The sequence below is a fragment of the Choloepus didactylus genome, chromosome X (genome assembly GCF_015220235.1).
Source record: "Choloepus didactylus isolate mChoDid1 chromosome X, mChoDid1.pri, whole genome shotgun sequence".
Lineage (NCBI taxonomy): Eukaryota > Metazoa > Chordata > Mammalia > Pilosa > Megalonychidae > Choloepus > Choloepus didactylus.
Window position 1 is genome coordinate 86920594 of NC_051334.1, and position 19659 is coordinate 86940252.

The window sequence follows — 19659 nt, forward strand, 5'->3', positions numbered from 1 at the left end:
GAATCTTTTTAATTTGGTCAACAGTTTCTTTAATTTCCATAAGATCATCCATTTTTTTATTTAGTCTTGCAATGTCTTCTTTATGCTCTTCTAGGGTCTTCTTGATTTCCTTCATATCCCGTACTAGGGTCTCATTGTTCATCTTTAGTTCTTTGAGTAGCTGCTCTAGGTGTGTCTCTTCTGGTCTTTTGATTTGGGTGCTTGGGCTTGGGTTATCCATATCGTCTGGTTTTTTCATATGCTTTACAATTTTCTGTTGTTTTTGGCCTCGTGGCATTTGCTGTCCTTGATAGGGTTCTTTTAGGGTTTGTAGACCAGTTGAAGTCCTTATCTCTAATTTATCAGATCTATAGCTTCGTGGAGTACACTTTCTCTAACTAACCAGCAGGTGGCGTCCACGAGCCACCTGTTCTCCACAAGCCAGATCTCCCCTGCTTAGCCTTTTTGGTGAGTGGGGGAGTGAGTCTTGTGGGGCCCAATTGGTGTCCCAAGCTTGCGTGTGTAGTTGGTGTTGCCTGCCCTGTATGTGGGGCGTGTTTCTGGGCAGTCGGGGAGGGGGGGGTGGCCCTAACAATCAAATCTCCCTGATGATCCTAGAGTTTTAAAGCTACTGCAATAGTCTAATCCTTCAGTTCAGTCCTGCCACAGTTGTCTCTGCCACTGACCCACAAGTCTTTGGTATTGGCGTATGGCTCCTGAGACTTGCAAGTGGGCCCCTCTTCCAGGCTGTGCACCCCGGGTCCTCTGTTGAGGGATGACTGTGCTATGTCACAGGTGAGTGCCGTCCCCCCAGGGCAGTTCTGGGCTGCTGGGCTGTGTTGGGAGGCTCCCAGTCTGCTCAAATGATGGCTGAATGGGGCTCTGTTAATTCACACTGCTCCCCCTTCCCAGCTCTGGGACTTTCAGCTGAGGTTGCAGGAAAGGCTAATGTCCACGCCCAGTTTTGTGGTGTGTGCCTGTTATTTGAAGCACTTCCGTCACACTGGGTTGTCTGGGGCAGCTCTGGGCTATGGGGCTGGCGATGGGCAGGAGTGTTTCCTGTCCACCAGGATGGTGGCTGTGAGCGGACACCCCCCTTTTCTTGGGAAGTTGTGTTGTTTAGTGAATTTTCTCAGCCACTGGATTATTGCCTTTTGTCTCAGAGCTCTCTTAGTTCTGCTCTTGACTTGACGTGCCCAAATTTCAATTCTTTGAAGCTTTCTGTATTGAGCTTCTTAGAGTAATTGTTTTAGAAAAAGCAAAAAGGATTTAAAAAAAAAAAACGGCCCTCCTCAGAGATCTAATGGGTTATTGAAATGCTAATAGACAAAGCAACCAGGGCCATTAAGGAAAGGTGCCCTGGGCAGAGAGATCAGCCTTGCTTCGGGATTTGCATATGCGCCTCAAGGCCTGATCTCCGCCCTTCCCCTTTCTGTGTTCACCAGAACTCCAAAAATCCTCTGCTTTTACTTTGGAGCTTCTCGTGTTGTTTTCCTTCTATGCCCGTCTCCTCTCTGCTGGGCTGGCTGCTCTCAGAGTCTCTGGTGTCTGGCCTCAGTCTATCTATGGTTGGAGTTTGAATCAGTAGAATGAGTTTCCGATGAGAGCAGCCACTGCAATTCTCCCTTCTCCTTCCTGGAGCTGACAGCCCCTCCTCCCCCGGGACTGAGCCTGGCAGGGAGGGGCGCGGGTCCCCTGGCCGCAAAAACTTACAGATTTCGGTGATCTCAGCAGTTCCACGTTTTCATGAGTGTTGTATGAAGTATGCCCAAAGACAGATTGCTCTGTGGTGTCCAGTCCACGCAGTTCCTGGCTTTTTACCTATTTTCCTGGAGGAGTAACTAAAACATACAGCTCACCAGTCTGCCATCTTGCCCCGCCTCCCCAGCTGTCTGCTTTTAATTATAATTATCCTTTTTTGCTTCCTTTCTGGCTAATGAGGGGGGATTTAAATTTTTTTTCCCTTTTCTCCCCCTCCCTTCTTTTCCTGGAATTAAGGGGTGGAGTGAGTTCAGGGTCCTCGTCCCCTTCCTCCCCCATCCTATGGTTCCTGGGAGAAAGGCAGACTCCAGTGGGTGGTGGCAGTATGAAGAGATTTGTTGGAACAAAAGGGCAGGTTTGGATTGCTGGACACGTCCCAGAGCTGGAGAGACCCCCTCCCAATTCGCTGGCACCCCCTCCACCAACCCCCAACTCCCTAGACAAGGAGCTCAGTGTCTTCCAGCCGATGAGAAAGGAGCTAACAGGAGCCGGGTCTAGGGGAGAGGGAGGAAGGAAGGGGTGGGGAGCTGGGGAGTGGGGCAAAATTAGTCTCAAAGGATCTTTATTTCTGAGCTAGTGAAGCAGATGTAATCAAGGGGAGAGCAAAATAATCATAATGGGAGGAATGGGGGAAGGGGCAAGCTGAGCTGGAAAGGGGGGCCTGGGCCTGGGCCGGGACAGGGCGGAGAACTGGGAAGCAGGGAACCTTGAATGCAGGGTGTCTGATGCCTTCCCCCACATCCCCAAAGCCTCCCTACTTTAGGGTGGGGAAAGCAGGACCAGGTATATGAACTCAGACCTTAGCCCTCAGAATACCTCATTCGGAGCTCGGGGGTGGCTGGGCCCGAAGGTGGCTGGTAAGGCGCCAAGGAGGAGAGCCCCCCACCCCCCAGCAGAGGGAGGTGATGAGAAGAGGGGAGACTGAAAGCAGAGGAGGAGGGGGAGAGAGGGGACCAGGCAGAGACTCAAGAGGCCTCCAGGTCTGTGGGACAAAAGTTGGAGAGAGATTTGTGTATGAGAGAGGAGGGGAGGGGTCTGTGGGGAAGGCGGGGCTTTGACAATGAACTTGAGACAAACTTCATTAGCATGCAGGCCTGCTGTCTGTCACGTCAAGCTTAGGCTGAGTTCCCATGCAGGCGGGGAAGAGTGGGAGGGAGAAAAAGGGAGGGGCCGAGGGTGAGGGCGAGAGAGCCGGCCATTGTACCTTTCCGGGGGGGGGGGCTCAGCTTCCACCAAATATCGGGACCCCAGCCCTGGAAACCAACCCCCAAATCGCTCTTCCTCCTCTAAGAACAAGATAATTTATCTCCCACTTTGAATCTGTGGTCCCACCCCTCCTCTCTCTCGTCTAGACTTCCAGGTGCTAGCCTCCATCACCCCCACACACACCTGCCCCCACCCCCAGCTCTCAGCCTTCGTCTTCCAATTGTTTCTTTCTCCTTCACAACTGAGATCCGGATTTATGATTAGCCAGGCTGACAGAGATGGGAGTTTGGGGGAGGTTTGAGAAGAAGGGACCGGAACACCCTGAGCTTCCAAATGGTAAACTAGGTCCTCGTTCTATCACCCCTCTTATCAACTCCACTCCCCACCCTAGATGCACACATCATTTAACCACTCGCTCAAGTTTGAAAGTGAATTAGAACTCGAAGGAGACTGGGGACAGGAGGAAAAGCCTCCTCTATTTCTGTCCCACCCTTTCTCTTGCTTCCTTTGGGCATGGGGGTTGGGGGTCACTGACCTGGAGGAACAATAGCTTCCCCGAGCCCCGCCCCCCCTTCTTCCTGCCTCAGGTTAGAAAAGGCGGTCAGGAGAGGTGGGAAACGGGGTGGAGATGACAAAGACCCCTTCCCACGCAGGCACTAGAGGAAGGAGGAAGCGTCATCAGAGTGGGCTATTATTTTGGTGGTGGTGGTGTCTCCAGACAGGGGCAGCACCCCCTTTTTGCTGCCTTTCCAGAGAGAGCAGCAAGAGAAAGAAAGAGAGGCAAGTGAAATTCCTGAATGGATAGACAGATGCTACGTCATCAGAGCTGCATCCTCCACTCCACAAGAGGCTAGGAGCTGAGGGGAGAGAGGCAGTCCAGCTGCAGGGGCCACGGCCGTGGTCTGTCTTCCTCACAGAAGCCGGGTGAGTGGTCATTCCGGTCCAGGGAGGACCCTAGCCACCATCCCCTCAGACATCTGGGCTGGGGGGTGGGAAGGGATCCCCTAAACCAGTTAGGGTCCCCTAACCTTCCTACTTTGCCTACTGGCTAATGGAGGATGGTGCAATAATCACAGCAAGGGAAGGCTGATCAAAGATTCAGGGGGTCCCCAAAAGGGATAAGGCATGCTTGTGGAGGAGTAGTTGGCAGAGCGGGGTTTCGCCTCTGCTCCCCAGGCTGAGCTGCAGGCAGCGGCCCTGCCCAGCCACCCGGGAGCGACATCTAAGTCCCCCTCCATCAACTAGCCCCGGCCGGCCGGGCGACAGCTCACTGTCAGTGGGATTCAGGAGGGCTTTAGGGTCATGGTGCTACTGATCTTATTAATCAGCCCCTCCATTCTCACCACCAGACATGGCCAACATCTTAATGCTTGCACCAGAGGAGAGGTGGGTAGGAAGATTGTAGTGGAGATGGGAGGGAAGAGGAAAAAATGGTTCTGAATTTGGTCTCCTGACCTTTCCCTGCTCTGGCTCTTACTCCTCTCTACCCCAGAGACTTCAGATTTTAGGGGAAGACAAAAGTCTGAGGGACTCAGGGGGTGGGGGAAAGGTGCCACATTTCCGGAAAGGTGGAAACCAGAATTGAGAAAAATGCAAAAATGCCTTAGGCTAAGTTCATTCTTCTTCCCTCCTTTAGCTGTAAGCTGAGGGGAACCTAAAGGCAGGTGAGGTGGGGCAGGCGCAGATGCTTAGGTTCTAGAAGGGGAGAGGACTCCAACCCAGCCCTCTTCAGACCCATCTCATGCGGGTTTTTCTTTGTCTGTTTTTTAAGGCAGGCCCAGGGAGATATAGAAAGAAGGCACTATTTCTGCCCCTTGCCCCCCACCCACACTATGCCTTCTGGAAGACAGGATGGGCTCATTGTTGGGTACTGGAGGCTGGAGCTGAGCAGACTATTTCAGATTGCTGAGGCTGCCAGCCCTTACGTGTGCACACATGTGTTCCATGCCTGCTGAGCCACGTCCCTGAGGGGGACTTTTTATTTTAGTGCAGTTGATAATAATTTCACCATTTTCATTTCTTTTCATCATTTGAATCTTCTCTTTGTTTTCTTTTCTGTGTCAGTCTAGCTAAAGTTTTCTCAATTTTATTGGTCATTTCAAAGAACCATCTACTGGTTTTCTTGTTCCTCTCTATTATTTTCTGTTTACTGTTTCATTTATCTTTGTTCTAATCTTTGTTATTTTCTTCCTTCTATGGCTTTGGGTTTAGTTTGCTCTTCTTTTTCTAGCTCTTCCAGTTTTGAGGTTAGGTCTGTGACTTGAAGTCTGTCTTCTTTTTTAATGTAAGCATAAAGAGCTATAAATTTCCCTATCAGCCCTGACTTCAATGCATACCATAAGTTTTGTTATATTTTCATTTCCATTTGCCTTAAGTTATTTCCTAATTTCCCTTCAGATTTCCTTTTTAACCCATTCAGTGTTTAAGAGTATGCTGTTTACTTTCCACATATTTGTGATTTTCCCCTTTCTCCCTCTGTTATTGGTCTCTAACTTTATTCTGTTCTGGTTGGAGAATATACATTCTATGATTTCAATATTTTTGAATTCATTGAGACTTGTTTTGTGACCCAACGTATAGTCTCTCATGGAGAATGATCCCTGAGCACTTGAGAAAAGAGTGTATTCTGTTTTGTTGGGTGAAGTGTTCTATATATGTCTGTTAGGTCTAGTTGGTTTAGAGTATCATTCAACTCTTGTACTTCCTTATTAATCTTCTGACCAGATGTCCTATCCATTTTGAGAATGGTGTATTAAAGTCTCCTAATACTAATGTAGAACTGTCATTTTTTTCTATTCAATTATCTCAGTATTTGCCTCATATATGTTGGTGCTGTTAGGTGCATGTATATTTATAATTATTACATCTTCCTGTTGAATTTCCCCTGTTATCAGTATTTTGTGACCATCTTTGTCCCTTGTAAATATTTTTAACTTATTGTCTACTTTATCTGATATTAGTATAGCCAACCCCATCTCTTTTGTGGTTATTAATTGCATGGTATATATTTTTTCCATCCTTTCGCCCTCAGCCTACTTGTATCTTTGAATTTAAGGTGAGTCTCTTACAGAGATCATATAGTAGGTTCATATGTTTTTATTCATTCTGCCAATCTCTGCCTTTTGACTGGAGTGTTTCATGCACTTAAATTTAAAGTCACTACTATTAATGAATGACTTTCCTCTGCCTTTTTACTATTTAGCCTTTGTAAATCACACCTTTTTTATCCCTTATTTCCATTTATACCTACTTTTATATATTTATTTGATTTCTTGTGTTATACCATATTGAGTACCTTCCCATTTCTACCTGGGTATAGTTTCCATCTATTTTCTTTCTGGTTACTATGGGGTTAAAATTTAACATCCTAAATATATAGCAATCACATTTGAATTGATACCAATTTAACTTCAATAGCAAGCACATATACTTTCCCTATATCCCTCTGTCCTCCACCTATTTTTTGCACTTATCACTTATATCTTTGTACATTGTATGTCTAAAAATGTAGAGTTATCATTACTTTTTATGCATTTGTGTTTTAGCACCAGTGGGAAGTAAGAAGTGGAGTTACATACCAAGCAATAACTACAATAATACTGGCATTTATAATTACCTAAATGGTTAATTTTACTGCTGGTCTTCATTTCTTTATGCTGCTTTGAACCCCTGTCTAGTATCCTTTCCTTTCAGTTTGAAGAATTCCCTTTAGCATTGCATGTTGGGCAGGTCTAGTGGTGATTTTCTCCCTCAGCTTTTGTTCTTCTGAGAATATCTTAATTTCTCCATCATTTTGAAAGAAAGTCTTGCTGGGGATAAATTTTTGGCTGGCAGTTGTTTTCTTTCAGCACTTTAAGTATTTCAACCCTCTGCCTTCTTGCCTCCATGGTTTCTGATGAGAAATCAGCACCCAGTCTAATTGGGACTCTCTTGTATGCAGCACATTGTTTTTGTCTTGCAACTTTCCAACTCTCTCTCTCCCTGTCCTTTGCATTTGATAATGTGATCAATGTATGATGGGGTCTTTTGCTAAGTTTTGGAAGTTCTCTGTCATTATTTCTTTGAATATTCTTTCTGCCCCCTTTTCTTTTTCTTCTCCTTCTGGGACTCCCATAATGCATATATTGCTATGCTTGGTTGGTGACCCAGTGGTGTCTTAGGCTACTTTCACTTTTAATATTTCTTTTTTCTTTCTCCTCCTCAGCTTGACTCATTTCAAGTGTCTTGTCTTCAATTTCAGAGATTCTTTCTTCAGCCAGTTCCAATCTGCTCTTGAAATCCTGCTGGGAATTTTTCATTTCAGTTACTGTGGTAATGATTCCTTTTTTTAAATTTCAAATCTTTCCTAAATTTCTCATATTGCTCATTCATTGCTTTTTTGATATCATTTATTTCTTTCTCTGTATTTTCCTTCATACCCTTGAGCATTTTTTTTTATTAGTTACAGTCTCTAGTTTATGCTGATTGCATCCCTCCCCCAGTGCCTCCCCATTTTTAACACCTTGCAAGGTAGACATTTGCTTGTTCTCCCTCGTAAAAGAACATATTTGTACATTTTATCACAATTGTTGAATACTCTAGATTTCACCAAGTTACACAGTCCCAGTCTTTATCTTTCCTCCTTTCTTGTGGTGTCTCACATGCTCCCCACCTTCCTCTCTCAACCGTATTCATAGTTACCTTTGTTCAGTGTACTTACATTGTTGTGCTACCATCTCCCCAAATTGTGTTCCAAACCACGCACTCCTGTATTCTATCACCCTGTAGTGCTCCCTTTAGTATTTCCTGTAGGACAGGTGTCTTGTTCACAAAGTCTCTCATTGTCTGTTTGTCAGAAAATATTTTGAGCTCTCCCTCATATTCGAAGGACAGCTTTGCTGGATACAGGATTCTTGGTTGGCGGTTTTCCTCTTTCAGTATCTTAAATATATCACACCACTTCCTTCTTGCCTCCATGGTTTCTGCTGAGAGATCCGCACATAGTCTTATTAAGCTTCCTTTGTATGTAATGGATCGCTTTTCTCTTGCTGCTTTCAGGATTCTCTCTGTCTTTGACATTTGATAATCTGATTATTAAGTGTCTTGGCGTAGGTCTATTCATATCTCTTCTGTTTGGAGTACGCTGCACTTCTTGGATCTGTAATTTTATGTCTTTCATAAGAGATGGGAAATTTTCATTAATTATTTCCTCTATTATTGCTTCTGCCCCCTTTCCCTTCTCTTCTCCTTCTGGGACACCAATGATACGTACATTATTGTACTTTGTTTCATCCTTGAGTTTCCGGAGATGTTGCTCATATTTTTTCATTCTTTTCTCCATCTGCTCCTTTGCATGTAGGCTTTCAGGTGTTTTGTTCTCCAGTTCCTGAGTGTCTTCTTCTGCCTCTTGAGATCTGCTGTTGTATGTTTCCACTGTGTCTTTCATCTCTTGTGTTGTGCCTTTCATTTCCATAGATTCTACTAGTTGTTTTTTTGAACTTTTGATTTCTGCCATATACATGCCCAGTGCTTCCTTTACAGCCTCTATCTCTTTTGCAATATCTTCTCTAAACTTTTTGATTTGATTTAGCATTAGTTGTTTAAATTCCTGTATCTCAGTTGAAGTGTATATTTGTTCCTTTGACTGGGCCATAACTTTGTTTTTCTTAGTGTAGGTTGTAATTTTCTGTTGTCTAGGCATGGTTTCCTCGGTTATCCAAATCAGGTTTTCGCAGACCAGAACAGGCTCAGGTCCCAGAGGGAAGAAATATTCAGTATCTGGTTTCCCTGTGGGTGTGTCTTAGAAAATTGCTCCACCCTTTGATGCCTCAGGTCACTGTGCTTTTCCGCCCAGCAGGTGATGCCTGTTAGCCTATAATTCTTGACTGGTGTGAGGAGGTATGGCCTTGTTCCCCCAGGCTCTGGGGTCTGGTTCTGAGTGGAAAGGGCCCCACCCCTTTCCTCCTAGAGAAGACAGAGCTCCCAGGTAGAGGTCATTAGCATTTCAATGGTCTCTCTCTCTGCTTGTGCTGTCTCCACCCTTCTCCACTTCAGAGCCCTGGAAACTGAAAATGACTGGGGCTTTCTCCACTGAGCCAAAAAAGAAACAGATAGTCCCCTTCAGACCCAGTCCAAGGCAACCCTCCGGCTTTCCCAGGTCAGTCATCACCCAAAGCCTCTGTCTGTTTTTTGGGGATGCGTACCTGTAGTGAGCAGTTCACACTCGCTACTTAAAACCCCAGTTGGAGCTCAGCTGAGCTATATTCACTTGCTGGGAGAGAGCTTCTCTCTGGCACCATGAGGCTTTGCAGCTTGGGCTATGGGGGAGGGTGTCCCATGACTTGATTCCGCAGGTTTTACTTACAGATTTTATGCTGTGTTCTTGGGCATTCCTCCCAATTCAGGTTGGTGTATGATGAGTGGATGGTCTTGTTTGTCCCCCTGCAGTTATTCTGGATTATTTACTAGTTGTTTCTGTTTTTTTGTAGTTGTTCCAGGGGGACTACTTAGCTTCCACTCCTCTCTATGCCGCCATCTTGCCCCTCCCCTCCCTTGAGCATTTTTAAGATTGTTTTTTAAAAGATTTTGTTTGGTATGTCCACATTCTTATCTTCTTCATTGGTGTTTTTTGGATTTTTATCCTCTTCCTTTGGATGGGGCATTGTTTCCAATTCTTTGTTTGTCTTGTACTCTTGTTGCACACTGTACATTTCAATATTTTAACATGTTAACTCTGGGATTTCTTCCCTGAGATGTCTGTTTCTTGATTTTGTAACCAGTTGGTATTAAGACAGAGATTTTCTTGAGCTGCAGTCCTCCTATCAGGAAGGTCTGCTCAAGGTAACTGCAGTGTGCAGGGTTTTTCCTGTCTTTCTGTGCCCTTATATTGTCCTGGGCTTCTGCTTGTTAATTTTTTGGTGTTGCCTTGTTTACAGAAATTTAATTGTCCCCTCTGTTTCCCAGGAAATAGACCTACCTCTTCCAGGTATTTGAAACTGTCAGGCTTTTGTCCAAGGCTGTCTGCCTCTATAGTTTTTATACGACTTTTATTGTCTCAAGCTTTTTTTTTTTTTTGCCTGGTTGGTAAATTCTGAGAGGAAAGCGCAATGCATAGGTCTTTCTCAAGCTAGTCCTTCCCAGGCAAAACAGGGCCAGGGACCCAAGAAGGGGTACAGACTGGCTCCAAAGTGTCCTGGTGGGGATCTGAATGGGTGCCAAGAGCCTCTCTGATGTATCCCCACAGCTGTACTCTCCTGTCCTGCTCAGCAAATGCAGCCCTTCAGGTAACTGTCTCCTGCAACTCTGAGGAAGCACAGTGTCTTTAAGTATCCACCACTACTGCCCCACAGACATGGGTTGAAACAATGCCTGCTATCAGAGCCAGGTAACCAGGGATCCAAATTTGCTAATCAAAAGCCATGATCAGTGATCTGCTGTGCCCACCTCTCTTCTTTGGGAAGAGGATTTTTATATTCCTTTCTGTCACCAGAGAACTATCCAGGGACTGGACCCTATCGTGACCTGTCATGGAGAGAGGAATGGATGCTATTAGCTGCTACACTGTGAAAGCAATTTACTGTTCTTTACCATAACTTAGCAACCTCTTCCTCCTACTCTTCCCTGGATGCTGTACAGTGTTATTCTGGCCTCTGGACTTTCAATATAGTTGTTTCAGACAGTTTCTGCTTGTTCAATAGCTGTTTTGGTTGAAGGACTGAGTGTTGGAACTCCCTACCCTGCCATCTTCCCACAATCCTCCCTCAAGCTGACTGCCTGACAGCTTTTAATGTCAGTGCGGGTCAGATCTGTGAGATGCCAATGTTTGGTCCTCAGTTCTCTGCTTCTCTCTTTCCTTGGAGAAGTTTTTACTCTTTTGATTTAAAAATATGACTTTTGTATGGATGGCTCAAATGTCCCAGGCACAAATGACTCACCTGAATTTTAGTCTCTCATTCAACTGACTGTTAGATTTCTTAGATAACTGGCTTTCTCAATTTCAACATGTTTAGAGACAAATATATCATCTTTCCCAAATCAACTTCTTTTGGGCACTGACTTTCCTGCTTTTTTCATTGATACTAATAGTCTTCCAGTCATGGCAAGTTCCAAACTGGCATGGAACCTTGCGTTTGTGTTTGACTCCACCCCACATTTACCTTATCCCTAACATGTGAATTCTACATTCTGTTTGTTCTTCTTTTATAACATCTGCTGTCCCTTTGTCTCCCTTCAATTTAGTTCAGAGCCCTCATCTCATCACACCTTGCTTATCACAGATACTCAAACTATGCTTTCTCTTTCATATTTACATGGTCAAGGAGTTATACCTTGCAAATTTCTATTTAAACTTCAAAATTCAAGTTGAAGTTGTCATTCTCTCTGAATGCTTTCATGTGCAACGTTTTATTATATTTTTTATCACAGTGCTGTATTTACTCTTTTTGCTTACCTGCCTGTCTCACTCATTTAGATGGTGAGCCCATTAATGGCAGTGAGTGTGCTTTATTCATTTTTGCTCTCTTTTTCTCCTAATTGGGTGACTTTGGAAGAGTTACTATGTGGTATTAAGTGCTTTTGAGTAATGGAGTGTTTGACTTGCCAAGGTGAGTGTCTAGTGAGTGGAGGGAAGAGCATACTTTTGTTGTGAAAATGTAGATGCTATTAGGCAGAAATCTAGATAATGGTGTAAAGTGGGGAAATGAAATGTGGATACCTCTAAGAGGATAAAGTCTATTGAAAAGAAACCTGAAAAATTAAAGAGTGCAGAAGACCATGATTTGTAGGTGAACATTTTACAAATTTCTACAGAAGAAAGGAAAGGGGGTGGGGGAGACCAAATCTACACATTCAAGCAGGAAGGGAATGCAAGTGCTTTAAAACAAAAAAGAAGGCAGAAGTAGTGCGGTAGGAGTGAGAAAGTGGCCTAGACTGATGAGAATCTAAAGACCAAAAGATTCTCTGAATATATGGTCTGTGTGAGACTGATTATAGATGTTTATGAATTGAGCCATCAGGAAATACTGAAAGATTAAATCAGTATCTGGATGTAGTTTATGATTCTATTAAGTTGAATGCCACCCCAAGACTTCCTTCACCTTTCTAGTAAATGCTAGAAACTATGAAACAGATAGTCTGTGTGTGCTGGAGGACTGCCAACAGTGGTAGGGTGGTGAGGGTAGAGCCAAAGCAGAAAAGGAAGTGGGGGAGGCTGAAACTCAGGGCTCAGCCTTAGAAGGCAGATATTTCCTCCACTTCCGCTGAGCAGTGGCAAGATTTTATGAGGGTGTAGCTTAGTGGGGCCCCACTTTTATTTGATCAACTCCTCCATGTACTCTTTCCTCCTCTCCATGTATCTTATTATTGTCAAATGAAAAAAGTTTTTCTTTAAGTCTGAGCTCAAGGAGGTTAGGGTGAATATTGTATTAACCTTTTCCTTGCAGATGCTCACTAATGTTTGCTGAATGGATTCATTAATAAATAGGAGAAAATATGAATGTTATATAAATGGCAAAGCACTATACAAATGTAAATCAAAAAATTCTCTTTCATTCCCAAACTAGGTTTACCTCGGGTCCCACTTCCTGATACATACTCTGACCACTCTATTCCACCCTCATCTCTTCTTTGAACTTGTATATGTTTATTGTCTCTTACAATACCATGGCACCCAGTGTCTACTACCTTGTATTGTATCTTTTAATGTATAGGAAACTTGTCTGTCTAGGTAGATTGTGAACTCACCTTGGTCAGGAGAGAAGAAATACAGCTTTTTTATCTTAGGCCCTCTGACTCCAAATCCTAGCCCATCTCAGTGTTTTGCACATAGAAAAATACACAATAGATGTTTGTTGAGTGATTGGTTATTGACTGACTGGAGCAAAGCTACCCATCCTCCATGGAAATTTAATCTATAAACAACCAGGCTTGTACTAATGACCCCAGCGGCTTTCTGCCATGATGACAAAATATATTGGAGGGGGTGTAGAAAGATGCACTGGTACCACTGTAGCCCTGTCATCACAATACGTAGCTTTCTTGGCATTTTTATGGATATGCTTAGCAGAATTCTCACTGGTATTAAAAACTTTAGGGTAACTGATATTGCATTGCTGACAGCTCTCAAATGTTTCTTCTGCAGTAGCTTATTAAACCTTAAAGGGAGAGCATAATATCCATCAAAATCAGGCAACTCTGTTGTCAGACAGTTGGACTCTAAACACAGTACACTGTCAAGCCCCCAAAATTTAACTTGGGCTGTGGCATTCAGGGCTAATGATACAGTAAGCCCCCTTCCATATTATTGCACCACACATGTTTTTATCCTGTGTGATCTGATTAAAGTGATTCATAAGACCAGACCTGAAAGGAAATGTGAGTCATGAAAAGGCAATAGAGTCTTGAGGAGTGCATGAGTGTGAGTGGGTGGGGGTGCATGGTGGGATGATGGTTCCTCCTTAAGGCTGGATGATAAAAATTTGTTACAGGTAGCCCACATACTTTTGAAATTTGTAAAAAGCATTAACTAGACTGGTCTACCTTCTTCAAAGGTTGCCTGTATAAGTCTCTACCTAGTTACTAGCAACTTGAGATCCCCCAAGTTTTGAGGCTATTGCTCACAGTTGATTCTGAGACTTGCATCTAACTTCCTGGTATTTAGATGCCTGGATCTTGGAAACAAGATAATTGTTCTCTAGGAGATTGCTTTTTGTTGAAGGTCTTTTGTCTTAAGAATCCAAATTCAGATTAAACATTAAAGGTAAACACTTTATAATGAAAAGATGCTTTTAATATCTGCTGGGACCTGGAGACCACCTAGGAACTTTGGAATATGTATGTAAGGAACTTCAGAGATGTTTCAGTGTTGCTATTGTTAGCTCAATTACAATTAGCATGTTAAATCCATGACAACACAGAGTTGTAAAACACAGACTGTTAATTTGAAATAGATGAGAAATCTTAAAAAGTCTTATATGATAGATATATCAAAATGTGATTCCAAACTGGATTTTTCTTTCTTTTTTAAGGAAAAGGGATGGATAAAAATAAAAGAAAGTCTGAATGTGCTAGAGGACTCTGAGTCTAGATCTCAGCTCCTTTTTCTTTTCCTTCACTTACATTTAAATAGGAGCTCAAATATCTGGGATATACTGATTTTTCAAGCACTCCAAATAAGATGATAACGTTTTATTCATCAGAAGGAAAATCAAATCTGTGTTTAAGTCCACAAGCATCTATGTTTACTCTTCTGTTTTGTCTCATTCCCTTTATTTTCTACCAACACCTCTTCACTGCCAACTTCTCCCAAACTTTTCAAGATTTTTCTTTCTCTTTTCTCCCATATGTACCCACCCCTCCAGAAGAAGAACTGGTGGGGCACAAAGAAGAGAGGAATCATGATGGGATGGGGTGTTATGGGATAGAATAAGAAAGCAGGATAAAAAGAGTTCTGTGGAGCACAATTATGTTTAATCAGGGACCTTCTCTACCAAGTCATGAAAAATTCTTAATTAAAATAATTGCCAGTTCAAGGTGTTATAGCACCAGGATTGTAAGATATATTAATTGACCTAAGAAATCTGGATTTATCCAATCAGGCTAAGTGACTTCTTTTATTGCCTTTTCTATAGGGACAAGGATGTGACAGCACTGCTATATCTATCAGAATTCTTAGCAATTGTGTTTCCTCACAGCAAATAAAAAATTTGGATTCTTACTTACAAATACATCTCTTTTGTAGGATTGAGTGGTGTGAATCTATCTTCCAGGAGTTTGCTCATGCCTGTTTGAGCCTGTTTCTTACTGGCCCTCAAATCATACCATGTAGATATCCATGAAACCCACATATCACTGGGGTGAGGGCTAAAAATTATTTTAGGTCTTTGTGTTTTAGGGAGAGACACAAGCACTGCAGACCTATATATTTTGTGAGCATGATTTGTATTACAACCAAATCTGTGGTTGGGTAAGTGGTTTCATGACAGAGCAGTGGAATATTGTGTTACATTCAGAACTTGGGGCAAATAATTATTTTGATCTTCAGCCCTTAATCCTAAGAATCAATGGGCTTACTTGAAATAACAGTTAATTTAAAAATGTGGATGATATTTTTACATAAATGCTTCTTAAGTACTACTTATATTTTCTTTCTTTGAGACTTCACATTGAGGCTTGCACAGGTATTGTAGAGCTGGTGGTAACCAGAGAGCTGGATCCTATTGACTGGCCCTAGAAGTAGGATGCAATCTCTGAGACTGAGACTGAGGCCCCTAGCCTAGACCGGTTGTACAGGAAGCAGAAAGTACTGGCTCTACTTCCTCCTCATGCAATCAGTTTCATTTTGTGTCTCATCCTCCTGAAATGGGCTTTAGACAAAATACTTTCAGGTAGTTGTTTGTATTTTCAAGTTGCTTTCATATATTGCTTAAAAAAATCTTAAAAATATGCCTGTCAGCCTATTACTACATTTGATACATGAGGAAACCAAGAAACACTGATACTCAGTAACTTGCTAGAGAACACATAGCTGATTAAAGGCAAAGCAAGAGTGAACTCTCAATTTTTAGGGCCTGGTTTCCTTCCCATTGAAATTCATGTAGCAGGGTAGTTTAGAGTACATCCACTGTTAGTTTACAAAGAGTTCTTGGGGAGATAGCTTGGAGCGAAAATTCCCCATGTTTGTTAGAATTGCTTAACATTTATTGATTGTTCATGGTGTCTATGAAGCACTATGTTAGGTATTGCTAGAGAGGGAGGATTAAAAAAATAACAGTCAAACCAAGTACCTTTCCTCAAGACTCTTATTATCCTTTTTGGAGAATAATTACTTTTCTGTGGTTCTTATTTCTTTGGATCCTTTTTCAAAGTGTAAGCACTGTCCAAGTTTCAGTCCCTGGTCATCTCCTTTTAGATTTGCTTTCTCTAAGCTGAGCCATTCTTACAGCCTTGAATAATACACTCCCCACATTTAACTTCTGCTTCCATTTCTTACCCATCACTCACATTGAGGGCCATTATTTTCAACCATCTGTCAGACATTTCTACTTGGAATAGTAACACCACTGCCAGGTCCCACAAGGTGCAAAATTTCAGAGGAAGCTTTAACTCATTCCCTTCCTATATTGTCTGTGTCTAATCACTCATCAACTTTCATCTTTTCTTCCTTTAAACGTCTCTGGAGTTTCTCTCCATTCCATTTCCATTGCTACAAACCTAGTTTAGAGTCTCATTAATTTATTTCTTACGAGTGGTCTCCTCACCTTCAATTTTCCCTGAATATAGTCAAGTCTATGAACCTCTGCCAGATTCATCTATTCAAAACTGATCATGTTCTTACTGATTCAAAGTTTGATGATATGATTGCCCATTAAAAAGTTCTTGGAATTCAATGCCTTTAATAATGAGGTCTTAAATTTCTGTTCAAATTTATTTTTTGTTACCCTCCAACCCAACCCCTTTACCCTAGACAGATAAAGCTCCTCAATGCACCCTGCAGGTGCCAAGTTCACTCCTGCTGCAATAAATTTTCTGATATCATTTCCATTACTAGAATTGAATTCAGGCAATATATATAGACCACTTACTATGTGCAGGGCAAGCTTGCTCAGAATGATTCCAAATCTTAGATATATTTTTAGGCCTATCTCATTTTGTCTTCTTTGTGAAGTCTTTTTGATTCAGCCCAACCCTCTGCTATCTTCTCTGAATTCCTTTGCCATTAAAAATAACAGTGGGTTAATGTCTCATATTTTTATTTTTATGTTGTGTAAGTCTTGTACCCTCCAAAATATTGTAAATTTCCCAAGGCCAGGGACTGTATCTTAACTTACTTTGTGCCACTTTTGTGCCACATACAGTATTGAGCTTGATTAACACTTGAACTGGGTTATAATAAATTTAATATCATTCAACAGGAATAAAAGAAATATACTGGATCAAAGAAGAGGTCTAGGTAGAGCTATGTCATATGGGAGATTGTTATACTTATCCTCCATGGTATCAAATATGCATGTATCTTAAACATTGGTGCCTTCCTTTTAATATTCCCTGATATTGCAGTCAATGATACTGCAAAGGTAAATTTATAATTTTCTGCACTGTGGAAGAATCTTACTTTCACCTAGATAAATAGTATTCTAAATGCATCAAAAGCTTGATTAATGGTAGGAGGGAAAAGGTAGGGAAAATGAGAATTGATGATTCTATGTTAGGAAACCATTGAAATGTTAGATTCAGCCTTAGAATCAACCTGTTAACTTTAGTTCATTCACCATTCTGAGTGGGCTCACTGGCTCCCAGGCTGATTTACTTTATTGGCAGGAACTTATTGGCTGGTGTTGTCATGTAAATATTATGAGCCTGGGGAGCAATGTTTTATTAAGGGGATGGATGTAAATATAGTTCTTGAAGTCATTTATTATGTAAACACAGATGGCTTTTAGTTCTAATTAATAATAACAAAAATATTTTGCAATGATTAAGACTTGTTTCAATAGATACCCTAAATTTAAAATTGTCTAGAGATATGTTTTGTTAATATATTTTAAATACAAGACAGTCCTGAGTCCACATTTAGTCACATTTTACTCTATGTTCCCAAACAATCAGAGCTCTGGAAAGTGGAACCACTGAATCCAACCCATTACTGCCAAGTAGAAGAATGTTCCTGGCCTAAGATTTTGATTAAAATGTATGAATTGTTGGCTCTGCATAAACCTAGTCTATGTCTGATATGTTTCAAATTTCTTTTACCCATTCATAGTTGAAAGAGCTTTCTATTTGCAGTCTTTAGTCAGAACACGCCAGTTTCTAGCTTTGCTGTGTGTGAAAATTACATAACTTCTCTCTTTCCTTATTTTTAAAACAGGGATAGTAATTGTCTACATTACAGGGTGTTGAGAGGTTTAAGCAGCTTAACGAATGTGCAAACACCTTGTGAAAATGACAGGTCACTATTCACCGTTTGCTTTACTTTTAGCAGTCAGTATATACGTTTTTTCCATCTTTAAAGAAACTACCATTACAGATTAGAGAAATTGTACTGAGCCCTTAAAATAAGACTTTAAGATATGTCTTACATTTGTGGCTTAATTGCAAAGGGGTTGGTGGTTCGGGGAGCGTCTCCCATGTATTTTGCCACATTGAGCCCCTAGCAGAAGCACTGAGCAATACTTGTTGACAGAATGATATAATCAAATCTCTGGCCAAGAAACAAAGTAGAAAATAATTCATACCAGCAGCCTAACTTAAAGCAAACAAGGCAGATTAGTTATCCCAAAGCTCCCAGGAATTTGCTAAACTTCTGCAATTAGCAGAATTTTACTACATACTGCTGTAGTTCTTACATTGAAATACTGAATCTTCTTACCTGTTACCTTCAAGGTTGGCAGTTTAGGGTTCTTTTATGTTCACTCTCAGAAGCAAGCTCCAAGTCTTCAGTAAATCTAATCTGCCAGTCCCTTGGAGACCTAACCTTCTTTGGTGAGCTGCACTGTGAGTCCAGATGCCTTGGACGGTCTTGAAAGTGCACTCCATTCACAGGGTGCCTGCTCTTTAGTCAGATTTCTTTGAAAAGGTGGGTAGCTGCTATTTTCAAGAATGTAGAAGGCAGGGCACATTTGCCAGCCAATATATACAAATTCTTCTTCCCCTTTCAGATTAGTCCCCAAAATGTTGAAAGCATGCCTGAGTTTGGATTTTCTGGTGTAAAGTGGGGGAAGGGGAGGAAAGGGAGAAAGGAACAATAGAAACTGGAGACTTGCAAATTGTGGTATGTATAAATGAGCTTTTATCCCAGGCTTCAGCAACAGAAACCTCAGGAAATCATGCAGCTGCTCTGACATAGGAAGCAGGGAGGAGTGTACTCTGGTTTTGTTTTAATTTTTATGACTGGGGGGTGGTTAGAATATTTGTAGGTGGAGAAATGTAATCCTACCAGTATATGCTAATATAACGTATTATGTGAAACTTGATTTTAGTCAAGACAGATTTCATCTCTCTCTCTTTTTATTCTTCATCGCTGACACTAGTGGCTCTATCCACATTCTAAAAAGCTTTTTCTTTTCTGGTGCATTATGTCCTGGAAAATATTGCCTCAGTTTGAACTTGGTTTCCTGAAATATCCAGAAAAACAACTTGCTTCCATTGGGTTAAAAGTGGGTGTTTTAGTCTCTTCAAGAACATCAACCAGATGCAGCCCCCTTTCCCATGATGTTGACAGCTGCTTTCAATATGAACAAGTTAGGGTGGCCACAGCCTAGACATCTCTGAAGATTGAGAAAGTGATTAAATGAGAGGAAGGGGAAGCAACAGACAAGATAGGGAATTAGAATAGCTAGAAGGAAATAACTGAAAATGGTGGAACTGTAATCTTTGAAATCTGCTAACTACCAAATTGTACTTTGAAAGTTATCACCATTCTGTATATATATTATATTTTACAGTAAGGAAATAACTGAAACTTTGGAACTGTAACCCAAAATATCCCTTGAAATTACCTATATAAATACTTGTTGAATCCTACTTTGAAAGTTATCACCTTTCTTTATATATGTTACATATTACAATAAGGAAATGACTGAAATTGTGGAAATGTAACCCATAATATTCTTTGAAATTTGCTCCCTAACTACTTGTTAGTTACTTGTTATCACTGTCCTGTACATATGTTATATTTCACAATTTAAAAATGTAAAAAAGAATTAAAAGTGGGTGTTTCTTTTCTGTCCCACTGAGAAT

The 19659-nt window shown here is 41.7% G+C and overlaps 1 protein-coding gene across 1 annotated transcript in view; it reads right to left on the reverse strand.

The window, feature by feature from the left end:
- The window catches only part of CYSLTR1 (cysteinyl leukotriene receptor 1), a 52490-nt gene extending 33777 nt beyond the window's left edge, over nt 1–18713 (reverse strand). The window contains exon 1 of the mRNA XM_037821880.1: nt 18290–18713. The gene's annotated coding sequence lies outside the window, so the exon portion shown is untranslated. The remainder of the gene's footprint in view (nt 1–18289) is intronic.
- Nucleotides 18714–19659: the final 946 nt, after the last annotated feature.